The 14,222-nt window shown below is 32.8% G+C and overlaps 1 protein-coding gene and 1 pseudogene across 1 annotated transcript in view; both read right to left on the minus strand.

The window, feature by feature from the left end:
* Positions 1–14,222, minus strand: part of LOC126773267 (uncharacterized) — a 129,895-nt gene that overhangs the window by 37,865 nt on the left and 77,808 nt on the right. The gene's annotated exons all lie outside the window — the stretch shown is intronic.
* LOC126773293 (uncharacterized) lies at positions 13,141–13,973 on the minus strand (annotated as a pseudogene).

A 14,222-nucleotide genomic window follows, 5' to 3' on the forward strand; every position in this document is an offset into this window, starting at 1 on the left:
ATTTCGTCGGTTCTATCAGATCAGGATATTTTATTTTCCACGCCACTGGTAGTTTTTGCTCGACATAAGGCAATAAGTATGTGTAATATTTCTCTATTGTATGAATGTATTTGAATATAAAGACAATCATGAAATTTAAGAAGGTCAATACTCGAGATTGACTGTAATTATTGTAACATTTAAAGGATATAAAACAGCGTATCCGAAAGTCAGTTTTCAACATACTAAGAGAGATATGAAATGACTTCTTATGGAAGGAACTCCTTATTTTGATAAATATAATATCAATATAAAATATAAATGCTTATAATGTGTAATAAGTAGTATATTATTCATGGTTTTATTATATAAAATTTATCTTCCTTATTATAGGTGAAGTTATAAATGTCTCGAGAATATTATTATAGAAATGAATACCTCGCCCCAGAAATGATTTATTGGCTTTTATGGAGTCCAAACTCGGTGTTATAAGTTAACTTTTACTTTATATTTATACAATGGCTGATCCTATCAAAATTATATGTGTCTTCTTCTTTCGATTGCCAAGTCAATGATAACAGAAAGAGACAAAACAGCGTTTATAAGTAAGGCCATAATTTAGTGCACTTGGTTTTCACCCGTAATAGATACTTACACTAATATAACTTGTCTAAAAACTTTGTAAGCCACTAAAGAGATCAAATAAAGTTGAAGAGGCTAAACAAAAATAAAATAATAGCTATAAGATTCCGACAATATACGAAAATTTTCATAAAATTATATTATTCCGTAAATCGAGCAAAAAAACTCTTTCTCCTACTACATTATTTTCTGCTTAAATATTAATGTCCTATCGTAAAAAAACCATTATGAAAAGGCATACTATTGAAGTACATTTTGTGAGACAAAAGGATTTAAAAGCGTCATTTTAATATAAGATTTTATTTTTTACATAAAAAAGAAAAAAAGTCACGGAACACATAAAAGAATACATAATGACGTCAATGAATAAATAAAGTTTGAATTAAAAGCAATTTTTGTAAAAAAAATATACCGTACCGTAACCGTAACAGCCTGTGAATGTCCCACTGCTGGGCTAAAGGCCTCCTCTCCTCTTTTTGAGGAGAAGGAAATATAAAAAATATACACACCATGAAATATATTTACTGTGTCTGGAGATCAGATTTAATGCGCATACAATAAAGAACTAAGTAACAGTGAGATGACGTAATGCAGACAGATTAGTTGATACATGGATTAAACTGGTAAGTTTATGTACTAAGGCATATAACATTTTAAGCAACATTAAGTAAAAAAATTGGTTTTGCTTTTATTTTATTAGTTGAATGGAACTATCCTTCATTGGTTATTTGAATAACCTTTGTTAAGGATAGCAAATTACCAATCCCCAGAATTGGTAACCAGTTTGCGTAGAGCTAACATACAATTGTTAAATATTAACTCGACGTAAATTCTTTGCAAACGAATTCACAGAGCATTCGACTCATTTCTATATGATTTTAAAAGATATAATTCATAACTTACTCTAATATTTACTTTGTATAGTGAAAAAAAAGTTTAATAATTTTCGAAACACGATGGTTTGATAAACATCATTTTCGTACCTGCCATAATAAATTATGTATGTATTTATGCAAATTTATTCATACTTCAACTACTTTCCAGGGCCCTATCATCAAGGGTTAAGAGACACGGCTTGTATTATCTAGTGGGACGGGAGCTTCGCGGATTACGCGTCTAATTGTGTCTCGTTTTGGCAGTTAAGCAGCGATCGCTGCGTTGTCCCCTGTTTCCCTGGTCTTAGATATTTTAAAGAAAGAACGATTTGCGTATTTGCGTAAATTTTAAATGCTTTCTTTATTACTAGTCATTTATATACGTACAAATAGTAGCAACTATGTTGCAATATTTTAAACGCTTAAAGCTTAAAAGTTTATTTTTTGAACGCACTTATCTGAAGATTGCTTACATAGTGATTTTAATGAGACATTACATTGGATCAGTAATTACTGATCCAATATATCTTAACGATTTTGGAAAATTGGTACCAAATTACGACAAAAGCTTTAATAAGGTCTACATATAGCTCATTTTTTCTCGTATAGTTATAATATACAATGCTATTGTATATTTTTATTTATTTAACAAACAAAAATGTATACAATTAGGTTCCCTAACTTCTGGATTCAATACAATTACGTAGGTATTCAATCGGTACAAGCGCCTGAACTAGGCCAAGTCTATGACTTCAATTAAATTAGGATCAAGGAATAAGCGAAAAAATATTTTACATGTTTTGCATCGTTATTACATATTCTCCAGCAACCTTAATATAATTTATAATATAATTTAATATATGTTTGTACATCTAATAAATATATAAAAAAATGTGAGCGATAAGAAAAGAGTATAAAAAAAAAGAAAATTTACTTGTTTAATCCTGTTCATTAATAATGAATGTATATCGTAATTAAACATTTTTCACGCGCACGAGGATTACCAAATACGTATCAAATAATTAAATTATATTGAAAAGAAAGTATCAGTAATTCTATTTGTTTGAAATATATACAGTAACAGCCTGTAAATGTCCCACTGCTGGGCCTACTCTCCCTTTTTGAGGACAAGGTTTGAAGTTTATTCCACCACGATACTCCAATGCTGGTTGGTGGAATACACATGTGGCAGAATTTCAGTGAAATTTGACACATGCAGGTTTTTTCCCGATGATTTCCTTCACCGTCAAGCACGAGATGAATTATAATCACAAATTAAGCACATGAAAATTCAGTGGTGCTTGCCGGGGTTTGAACCCACGATCATCGTTTAAGATTTCTATATCCAGTCTTGAGATGGGCTTTCATGATATCCGGTATGGTGAAGATCAAAATCAACATAGATGCGTTACACTTTCTTATTGGATGTAAAAAATCTACCTTCAGTTCAGAAATAAACACCTCAGACCCGAGAAGAACCGGCGAAGTAATAGCGGGATTATTGTTATTTATATAATATTTTACTTTTTGTATTTGAAATGGCTAGTAGGCGTTCGTTTCAATCGCAAGGAGTGAAAATCCTCTGAAAATTCATTGGTGTTGCAATGTCTTTTTTAAGCAATAACGTTTCTGAACATTTCTTTTTAACTTCACAATTGAATATTTTTGAACGTTTTTTGGGATTAGCTCGTTATGTTCTAGTAATAAATCAGCAATTGACAAAAAGATTTTTTATAGAAATTAAATTAAAAAAAAAACGAATATTTCATTAATAACTAGTATCAATATCCTTATTTACAAAAGAAAGAAAAACTTAGGCTGATATTATTCATTTATTTTTTAATAAATCGCTCCAGCCCTTCAATTACTCCACGATGTTAATTATGAACCGTTAATTCCTTCAGAAGCTAACGTTTCGCTCGTTTTACGTTTTAAATTCTAACATCACATTGAGACTTAACTTAACAAGTCTCCCAAAATTCTAGAATTTTCGTAAGAATATTCTAATTACAGTGGAAATTATATTTCCGTCTCTGTGTATAATAACGTTCATTTTCTTTGTTAAATTTCCTTACATAAATAGTTTTAATAGCGTGTCTTAATGAGCATACTTAGTAATAAGTAGACTTATATTTCCCACTGGTGGGCTCAGGCTCTCTATTCTCTCTTTTTTAGAAGAAAAATTGTGTTTATAAAAATTGTATTTATTTGTTATTGTGGTGGAATGCACCACGCTGCTTGAATTTGCTATTTGACTCATGATACGAGATAAACATAAATTATGCGCAAGAATTTTTTTTACAGAATAGGAATGTGGACGAGCATATGGGCCACCTGATGGTAAGTAGTCACCAAACGCCCTTAGACATTGGCATTGTAAGAAATGTCAACCATCGCTTACATAGCCAATGCGCCACCAACCTTGGGAACTAAGATTTTATGTCCATTGTGTTTGTAATTACATTGACTCTCTCACTCTTCAAACCGGAACACAACAATAACAAGTACTGCTGTTTTGCGGTAGAATATCTGATGAGTGGGTAGTACCTACCCAGACGAGCTTGCACAAAGCTCTACCACCAGTTAACTGAAATAGTTAAATGAAATAGTAGTTACGTCTTTGAATCAGCAATCTTCGTTAAGATTTGCCATTATAATATTATACGAAATAAGAATTAATAATATTATTTTTAATATTACTAAGTAAAATAAATTATTAATTATGTATCCAATTTATTTTGTCCTCTTTGTTATCTGTTTATTTATTTAATTTTATGTTAAATAAAGATAATGAGAAAATGTTATATTTATATAAATGAGTGAGCCTTATGTATTAATTATACAAGTACAAAAAATCATCTTAACTTAAACTATAAAATAACAAATCAGTGTTAAGATATAAATGAAAATTTAAAGCGATTTGTCACATGATTGGTGTTCGCCGTTCAAAACCAACGTCAAACGTCGGACGTCGTCAAACGTCGGCTAGTACAATAGACCGTGACGCTCCACGAGCATGACTTATAGTGGCCGGTCGTCCGTTTGTCAACGATATTTTACAGTCGAGTCAAATATATAACAATCTTGATTAACAAACGTTTGTAGACTAATCTTTATATAATATTTCTGTAAGTATGTAAATCACTGAACTCGTTTTAAAACGATTTCGATGATTTTTATGCGGGTTTGCGTAGGCGGCTTAGATCGGACCCGATAGATGGCGCTGCTTTGTCACCCGTACAAAGTAGAAACGGGAAGCTAGTCCGTATATCATAATTTTACAATCGTCTTTCCCTTCTGATCGTCTTTTCTTTCTTTCAAATGTCACATTACTGAAGTCAGAACTCACTTGAGAAATGTTTTAAGCTGAATTACGATGATATGCTATTTTGATGCTTGTATAATTTAAATTATATAATTATTATAGTCAAATTCGCATATCACATTCTGACATTTCAAGTTAAGCCGCTAAACGTTTAGTAACGTCGTAAGTGTAGTTGAATTATACAACAACAACGTATTCTTGATTGAACATTGTCTTCGATTTTTGAATTATATTAAAAATTATATTTATTAATAAGATAAATTACCAGATATTAACTTATACTTATTATATAAAATACTTCATGAATACCGAACACAAATATAATATTAAAACAAAAGGCGGACTGCCTGCAGGCATTCTCTACGAGTAAATATGGAGGTTAAATAGATATTAATGAAGGCATGTAATAAATGATTATATTAATATAGAGCTGAGGCACACTGCTTCAATGCGGATTTGTAGAATACACATGTGGCAGAATTTCAATTAAATTAGACTCATGCAGGTTTCCTCACATTGTTTTTCTTCACCGTCAAGCATGAGATGAATTATAAACACAAATTAAGCACATGAAAATTCAGTGGTGCTTGCCCGGGTTTGAACCCACGATCATTCGTTAAGATTCACGCGTTCTGACCCCTAGGTCATTTCAGCTTTTCATGTGCTTAAATATCATAATGTTCGACTCTCCATCACGTTGAGCGTAGTTCTAGAGTGTTTGTAGATCTTAAAGTTCATTCAAACAAAAAAAATACTCTGTTAACTCTTCATTTTTATTATATTACTTGTATAAATAGATTACCTCGATTATTACATTTTAAATTACTTGTTATTGGTAAAGAAAGAATTAAAAAAAAAATCTAATAAAAAATTTTAATGGAATTTACGTTCAAGAAACCATACCGATAAAACACCGAGTACTCTTAAACTTTGCCCTCCTGGAGATTAATCGCTGTTCATGTTTAATTTAATATTAAAGCAATTTATATTTCGAAGCGAGATCATATTTTAACTGATTTAATTTCCTAAATATATAATAATGTAAATATAACTGATTTTACATTTATTTATTTTATTTTTTCGTCGGTTTGTTTATAAAGAGGTTCAGTTTATAGTTTGTTGCTGTTTTTACATGGTGGTAGGGCCTTAGCACGCCCACAAGGGTAGGCACCACCTAAGTGTTTGCGAAATTTCATGATGATATGATAACGCATGAAAGCGTAAGAAACAAACTCACCTTTGAATTTATAATATTAATAAGAATTCGCAAATTGATATAATGACAAATGATATATTTAAAATTATTTCCAGATCATTAAAACTCTAGAATTCAATAAATAAAAATATCGGTAATTGTTTTCGTGTAGGATATTAAATTTAAATGTAAATATTTATTTATCATATTATTGAATTATGTTTGTTTGACTAAAGTACTGAGAATATCTCGATAAATTTCTTAGTTCTATAACTTATTTTATTAATTCATCCCGGGACTTGAATCCAGGGTCTCTGCGCCTGCAGCCTTACAAGGTAACTCGACTATCGAGATGGTCTTATATACCTCATGAAAGAGTAACTTGAGGTTGCTCAGAAGAATCTATTTTCAAACCCGCAATTAAAAGCTTTATCCTTATCAAACTTATAAAGTGACCAATCAAAATTACTCATATCTTCTTGAATCAAAGTTTTTTTTTAATTTTAATGTTTTAAAAATGTTTGTACTATTTTTATTGGAACGAAAAATTCACAGAGCCGTTTATTAGGCGGGACACCCGTGGGATGCTAATTCAGCCGTCGAAAACTTTCCACATGATTATAAATTCATAAATTTAAAATCCCTAAGTGTAGATAGCTCTAAATAATATATGAAACACCTAAAAAGTTGCATGTCTAGGTATCACACTCAAGCATTTAAAAAAAACACAGACACAGGTGAGTTTAAGTCGGTCGTTCGTAATTGCGAGAGAATCGAAATTGTGGAATTCGTATTGTTTGCTTTGAAAGCAATTAAAATTTACGATGTGAATATGTTAGTGGATATTATTAATTAGTCAAAGCGTGTGTAGATTTTTTTTTATAATTTTATATATATTAATAGGTTTACGATTATTAGCAATAATCCTGGTACATTTACACACGGCCATCTGATCCCAAACTAAGCTGAGCTTGTACTATGAAAACCAGACAACCGATATACTACATATACTACTTTTCTTTTGTAAATACATACTTATATAAATAATTACACCCAGACTCAGGACAAACAAACATGCTCATGCACACAAATGTCTGTACTGGGTGGGAATCGAACCCACAACTTTTGGCGTGAAAGGTATCTACCAACCACGCCAACCGGCCCGTCAAACAGTAGCATTTATAGCAATAAATGGTGTACTATTTGGGACAGATTAGAGTTGCAGAAACGAAGATGTTATTTTTTTTATTACATTGTTTTTGGTATACTAATATATTTAATATATATAAATGTTAATACTAATATATTTGTTTATGTTTTGCCTCATTTATATTGTTTTGTTTTTCAAATATGTAGATGGATTGTATTATTTAGTTCATATTTTCTATCTTGAATACCTGCTTTGTTTTAAAATTTCTTTTTTTTTCTTTTATGCGCAAAATTGAAGATCTATTTTCCTTTTTCTTTAAAATAAATATAATAATAATAAAATGGGAGTGGAGGCTTCTGTTGAGTATATAGCTTGAAATTGGATAAACATTTTTTTTATATTATTGATAGTGTATAACTACACTGGTCCATTAAATAAATGTGGCAGTTTTTTCGACTTTCATAAGGCCATGGGCGAAGCATGGGAATTGAAAAACACAAATTACGCTCAGGAAAACTCAGAAGCGCTTGCCCGAATTGAAACCGCGGTGACTGATTAATATTCTTTTGATTACTATAAACAAGCAGTTACTTAAACTATGTCGAACTATGTTGTAAACTGTACTATAATAAGTTCGTAGCAAAAATAAACTTACTTCCAAACAATTCTTGATCCAGCTCAAATTTCTCAAACTTCTAAAATTAAACTGCCTTTAGTTACAGCTCGTCTGCAATGCTCAAAGGCAATTTCAGAAATATTAAAACAAAATGGAATTGAACAAGATAAATTCTGACGTAAGTCCCATTCGACTGTTTCACAACTATTTCAACAACAACTTAAGAAATTTATTATACATTCAATTATTCTTTTCAATTTGAACAAAATAATAGTTATAAATAAAAAAAATACTTGATTAAATTAAGATTTGTACTTTCTTACTTTAATTATAGGTAATGTATATGATTAAATTGACCCATTAATTCAACCACGAATCAGTTACTCTTATTCAGCAAAGTAAAAAAGAACTAACGTTCTGTAAATTACGTTTAATTAATTGTAATTTTATTAATTAATCAACCATGTTTCATTTACCTTATTTACCGAGGAACATGTTGATACATGCTTACATACAAAAAAAAAAGTTTCAGAAACAATATATTATTTTTGTTTGTATGTTTTTAAATTTATTTATTTTTTGTGTATAATTTCCTATAATCTGTTTTTATTGGGTTTAATTTCTAGATGTATACGGCAAAACAAATTTAAAACGATGTATGTTTTATTATAATCTTAAAAAGCATCGTTTGAATTTAGACAGCGTTTTCGATCTGAATATTACAGGAGCATACAGTATTAGGTAATAAAAACGTTTCATAGCCATTTCGCCCGAGCTTCGATAGAGTGAAAGAGACATCGATAAATATTACAAAATCCGTGCACGCACTGCGATTAATGGGCCGCCGGGTCTTTTCTTACGATACGAGTATCCTTCACTAATCAGTACTAACTTTTACGGACGTACCCAATTGAATATTGACTGATGGAAACAATCTAATTGCGTTACGGATTCCCTATCCATGAAATTAGGATTTCTATACTTGAGTTTTATTACGTTTTCGTTTTCGGAATTCGAAATCAGGGCTTAGTGCTTTTTAAATTAGCAGGTTTACATAACATTGGAAGATTTACATTAATTTGATTTATTTCCATTACGCGAATTATACAAACTTAAAACTGCATGGCGGGTTAAGTTTAAGAAATGGTAATGAAGCGTCTTTGGGACGTCTATAGACTAGGTTTGGTAATAGGCCTCGATTACACGTCGGATATGCTAAGGATGTTTGTCCAATCTGCATGTATCTCTGCGAACTTCCCAATCCCAAATATATATGATTTCGACCATGTTTCTCCTTCCTTCCATGACGTAATCCTCAAAATGCATTGTCGGTGGATTTATTGTATTCTTTGCAATTTCATAATTATAAATGAACTTGTTTATCTTACTTTTAAAACTTCAATGAACCTAAATCAAAATAAACTTTATCAAGAAGGCTTTAACGTTCACTTTTGAATCGTAATTTTACAAGGTCAATAGTAATATAAACATAGCATCACTTCAGAATGTAGATTCTACCGAGAAGAACTGGCAACTCAGTAGTTACTCCTTTAATACTTTTATTGTACATCACACCACAAAGAGAAAAATACAAAACATGTATATTGCCTAAATGTACAATTATGGCGACCTTCTCGCTACAAAGCGATCTCTTCCAGGTAACCAAGTGTAAGTAATTACAGATAGGATAAGTGGTAGGTGGTGGTATGAATAAAATAATATTAATATTTAATTAAAACAAAACCACTTATTAAATGTAAATATAAAATACACATATTATACATACATATATAATATAAAACAATTGATATATATAATATAAAATACACATACTATACATATATCCATAAATAAATTATATTATCAGTACATACAAAGTTATAAGTATATGATATAAATACATACTATATACAGCAACAACGAATAAAACGATAAGTCCTCAAACATAACAAAAAAGAAAAAAGAAAAGCAAATGAATAATACAAGAAATACTGAAATAAAATAAATTATTGGTGATAAGGCATTTGAGACAAAAAGTGATCTTTCACAAGTTTTTTAAAAATATTTATAGATTTGGCCTCCCGAATATTTATAGGAAGATCTTTCCAGAGTTTAATAGCCTGAATTGTAAAAGAATTATTATAAAATGATGATTTATGTTCGGGAACCTTTAAAATCCATCTCTTCACAGAATGAACTGCTTCTCCAGGATTTCCTAAAAATAAAAATTTCTCTTTCAAGTAAGGGGGAGTATAAGGGTGAAACAACACGCAGTACAGAATAGACAGGATGTGCATATTCCGGCGAAGTCGAATGGGTAACCAATTAAGACGAGAACGAAATAGTGAAATGTGGTCATATTTGCGTAATCCAAATATAAACCGAATAAATGTATTTTGAAGTCTCTCAAGCTTAGTTAATTGGTCTTCGGTTAAGTCAACAAAGCTTGCGTCAGCATAATCAAGGATGGGAAGGAGTAGAGTCTGTGCGAGCATAATTTTAGGAGGGATTGGAAGAAAATGTCCAAGACGACGCAAAGACCTCAGCGCAACAAACACCATATGAGTATTATCAAGGAAAACTCCCAATTTTTAACACAATCACAATAAGGGATGACAATATTGTCAAACATAATTGATGGCAAGGAAGACCAGTCAACTTTTGATAATTGTTTCCGGCTGCCAATTATTATGGCTTGAGATTTGCTAGGGTTAACATTAAGTCCTCCTCTAGTAACTCCACTCAAGAATGGTATTGAGGTCGTTATTCATCCTTGCGATAGCCAACGGTAGATTCTCCAAAGTCGACTGGGTGTAAATCTGGACATCGTCTGCATACATTTGGTAGAGAGAGAATAGGTTATGATTAATCGAATTGATGAAGAGTAACGGAGACAACACGCCACCCTGCGGCGAGCATGATGAGTAAGTATCATTAGTGCGAATACGCTGCCGACGACCACGAAGGTCTGTTAATCAAGTCAATGACTGCAGGAGATACGTTAAGAGAACGCAGCAGACTAAGTAGGACATCAAAATCAACACTATTAAAAGCATTGCTGAAATCCAACAAAGTCATAATGGTGAGTTGCTTATAGTCCATACCCCAACAAATGTCATCAGTAACTTTTATAAGGGCAGTAACCGTACTACGTGCAGGGCGAAAGTCAGATTGGCAGGGATTGAGCAAATTGTTCTTGTTAAGGAAGAGATTTAATTGAAAGTGAATTAGTTTTTCAAGAACTTTCGAAAAGGAAAGGTAAAATAGAGATAGGACGAAAATCAGAAAAGGATACAGGATTAGCTTTCTTTGGAAGAGGTATAACATTAGCGCTCTTCCAAGCTTCAGGAAATATACAGCAAGAGACACATTCATTTAGAATATGTGTGATCACGGGAGCGATAATATCAAGAAGAGGAATGATCATAGTACAACTCACATTATCGCTGCCGATGGCATTGGATGAGACGGACAGAATGTTCTACTTAACATCACACACAGTAAACTTACTCAACGTGAACGGAGGATAAAGAGGAGTCGAAGTCGTAAAAAGTGAGTGAAGAGTACGTGATTTAGTTGAACTATCAAATGAGTTCGGTGGAGCAGAAAGATTTAAGAGTTATGTATCAACATTAAGAACAGATGAGTTCTGAAAAGATTTACCAACTCCAACAGTCTCAAGAAATTTCCAAACTCTGTGAGAGTCGCCGTTCTCGACTGATGTATGAATATAGCGTCGTTGTGCATCCCTACATAATGTATTGCAGCGATTCCTAGCTTTATGATACTTCCTTCGATTTTCTTCAGAGTTATTTAATTTATATTTTGTTTTAACAACGTTTTTCCTGTGTATACTATTTTTTATGTCTTTAGTTAGCCAGGGAGCAGGAAGGTGTTTCAACTTGACTGGGTGAATCGGATAAAGTATAATGAACGTCATAAAGTTGAGTGAGCAACGAACAAAAAACATCAACCTTATGTTCGATACAAGACGCCGACTCCACTGCTGACCAATCAATATTGCGGGCATCAGCACAAAGTCGTTCGCCATCCATTCCAGCAAAATTACGCCGCAGAAGTATCTTAGGTTTAACTTTGGGAAGGCGCAATTTATACGACAGAAAAATTAAATCATGGTAGGAAAAAGCATCGGCAGGACACTGACCGTGCTTGGAAACGAGAGAAGGGGTGGAATTTGGAAATCTGTGGGTCGCCGTAAGGGGTAGAATATGCATATTACACGCTTCACATATAGATACAAGCCTATTAGCCCTATTGTCATCCTTCAGTAGACATGTATTGAAGTCACCCATTAATATGGTGTGACTATAATTTGGGACAAACGTTTCTCCAAGGGCTTCAAAAGAGAAAAAGAAATTATTTAGTAGAGAGGGACAATAAAACACGCCAAGCAAAATTTTTGTCTGGTTTAGAGAAACTTCAACCAGTAAGTGTTCAGCAGAATCAACAGGAGGTGGCAAACAGGGCTTGAGCCATGATTCCGATACTAAAATGTCTTGAATATTACGGGACTCAAAAGACGCAAGCATGCCAGGATAATGAGCCGGAATACTTTGGGCATTTATGTGAACTACGTTGAAATTTTTACACAGTCAGAGATGAGAGAATTGAGATAGGCGTTACGTGGAAGGGATGAATTTGCACTTTGAAGACTTAAGTCACTCAATGACTCATCACCTGAAGACACCGACCGAAATGCACTACTAAGTATACTACAATTTGAGGACATTATAATAATTAAAAATAAATAATATAAATTAAAAATTAATAAAAATAATTAATAAATAATATAAATTAAAATTAATAAAAAATAAATAATTTTAAAGCTTACTTAATAACTAGTATTTCTTATTTACTGTAACTGTGCCCGACATCCACCAGTTATATATATATATATATATATATATATATATATATATATATATATATATACATCCATACATATATAAATATAAGGTAACACTAATTTAAATGAAGTGCAATTAACACAGTTAATAAGTTGAACATATGGTAAAATAAATTCCCTACCTGTGTAAAAAATAGCATTATAACTAAACAACGCAACAGTAGTAGCAACGCAACGAAGTACGAGGCCTGTGACGGTCATTAGAAATATAAGATAAACAGTTGCAAAGAAGCCGTGAAATAGTGAGCCCGCGTCACTCGTTGAGAGTGCGACTTCCATTGCAGCGTAATCAAATATAAATCAAAGTAATATAGTCAAAGAGTTGCTTTTAAAAAAAAAAAATGAAAATCGAAAATTTTAACTGCTATTTAAGACGCTTATAACTAACAAGTTAATCAATACAAGATAATAAACAAATGAGTTAAATATAACTATTTTCTATAGGGCTTTCTAGGCCTAACATTAACATTTGGTTTCGGGGTAATCGAAGCCACTGAGGTCTGCTTCCCTGCTCCCACCTGCATCAAGGTTGCCGGCGCCGCTGTTACAACGTGGCCTGCACTGGTGACGCTGCCATCCGCCTCCGGAATAACGTCAACCTCGGCCACAGAGACGACCCGATGGTGCTTGCTGTCAGGGCCGACCACAACATCACAGCCATTCCTCGTCCAGCTGCGGGATACCCCAAATCGTTTGCACGCCGCAACAAACGTTTAGTGTCGGCCCTTTATCGGAAATTCGGTCAATGTGATACCGCTGCCCTTTAATTTAGATTTGCCGCACCATATCTTATTGCGGAGCCCCTGATCACAGAATTTTATCAAGATAGCACGATGCTTATTATTATTATTAGTACGACCCAAGCGATGGCACCTCTTAATATTGCTTACTGTGATTTCTGCCAAGGATAGCCACTCTCTTAACACCTAGCACACAATCTCCGCTGGATCTTCATTGTGGGCTTGGGGCACACCATGAACAAGCAACATATTCCTCTCCTAAAAGCTTCTGGATCGGACCTCCATGTCCTCCTGCTGTCTGGAGAGAATTTGAAGCTGCACCTGCAAGTTCTCCAGCGCTGTCATCACAAAAGCTCGAAATGCACTAAATTGCATGTATATTGGACGTCGGGCTGGCTGCAGGAATGGACGACCGAACTTCCCTCTGGAACTCATTCATTTGAGCTGTGAACGTGGCCGCTAGCTGCTCAATCCATTTTTGAAGCTGATCCATTGTAGTGTTTGCAAAAGTGAGTGGTAGGCAGTGATGTGGCAAATTTTTAGATTAGTAATTTAGAATAGGGTTCAAACAATTATTTAATGTTGAAACCGGTGGATGACTGAACTCACAGGTACAATTTATTTATTATTAGACTTGTTGAAACATATATTAAATATTATTTAAAAACGAGGACTGATTATAATGTGTATATACCTCCGAAAAACTCCTTTTAATCAATCAAAAAAATATACACGTAATAATTATGTATCCTGTATGAACATCAAGGAATACA

The sequence above is a fragment of the Nymphalis io genome, chromosome 14, assembly GCF_905147045.1.
Source record: "Nymphalis io chromosome 14, ilAglIoxx1.1, whole genome shotgun sequence".
NCBI lineage: Eukaryota > Metazoa > Arthropoda > Insecta > Lepidoptera > Nymphalidae > Nymphalis > Nymphalis io.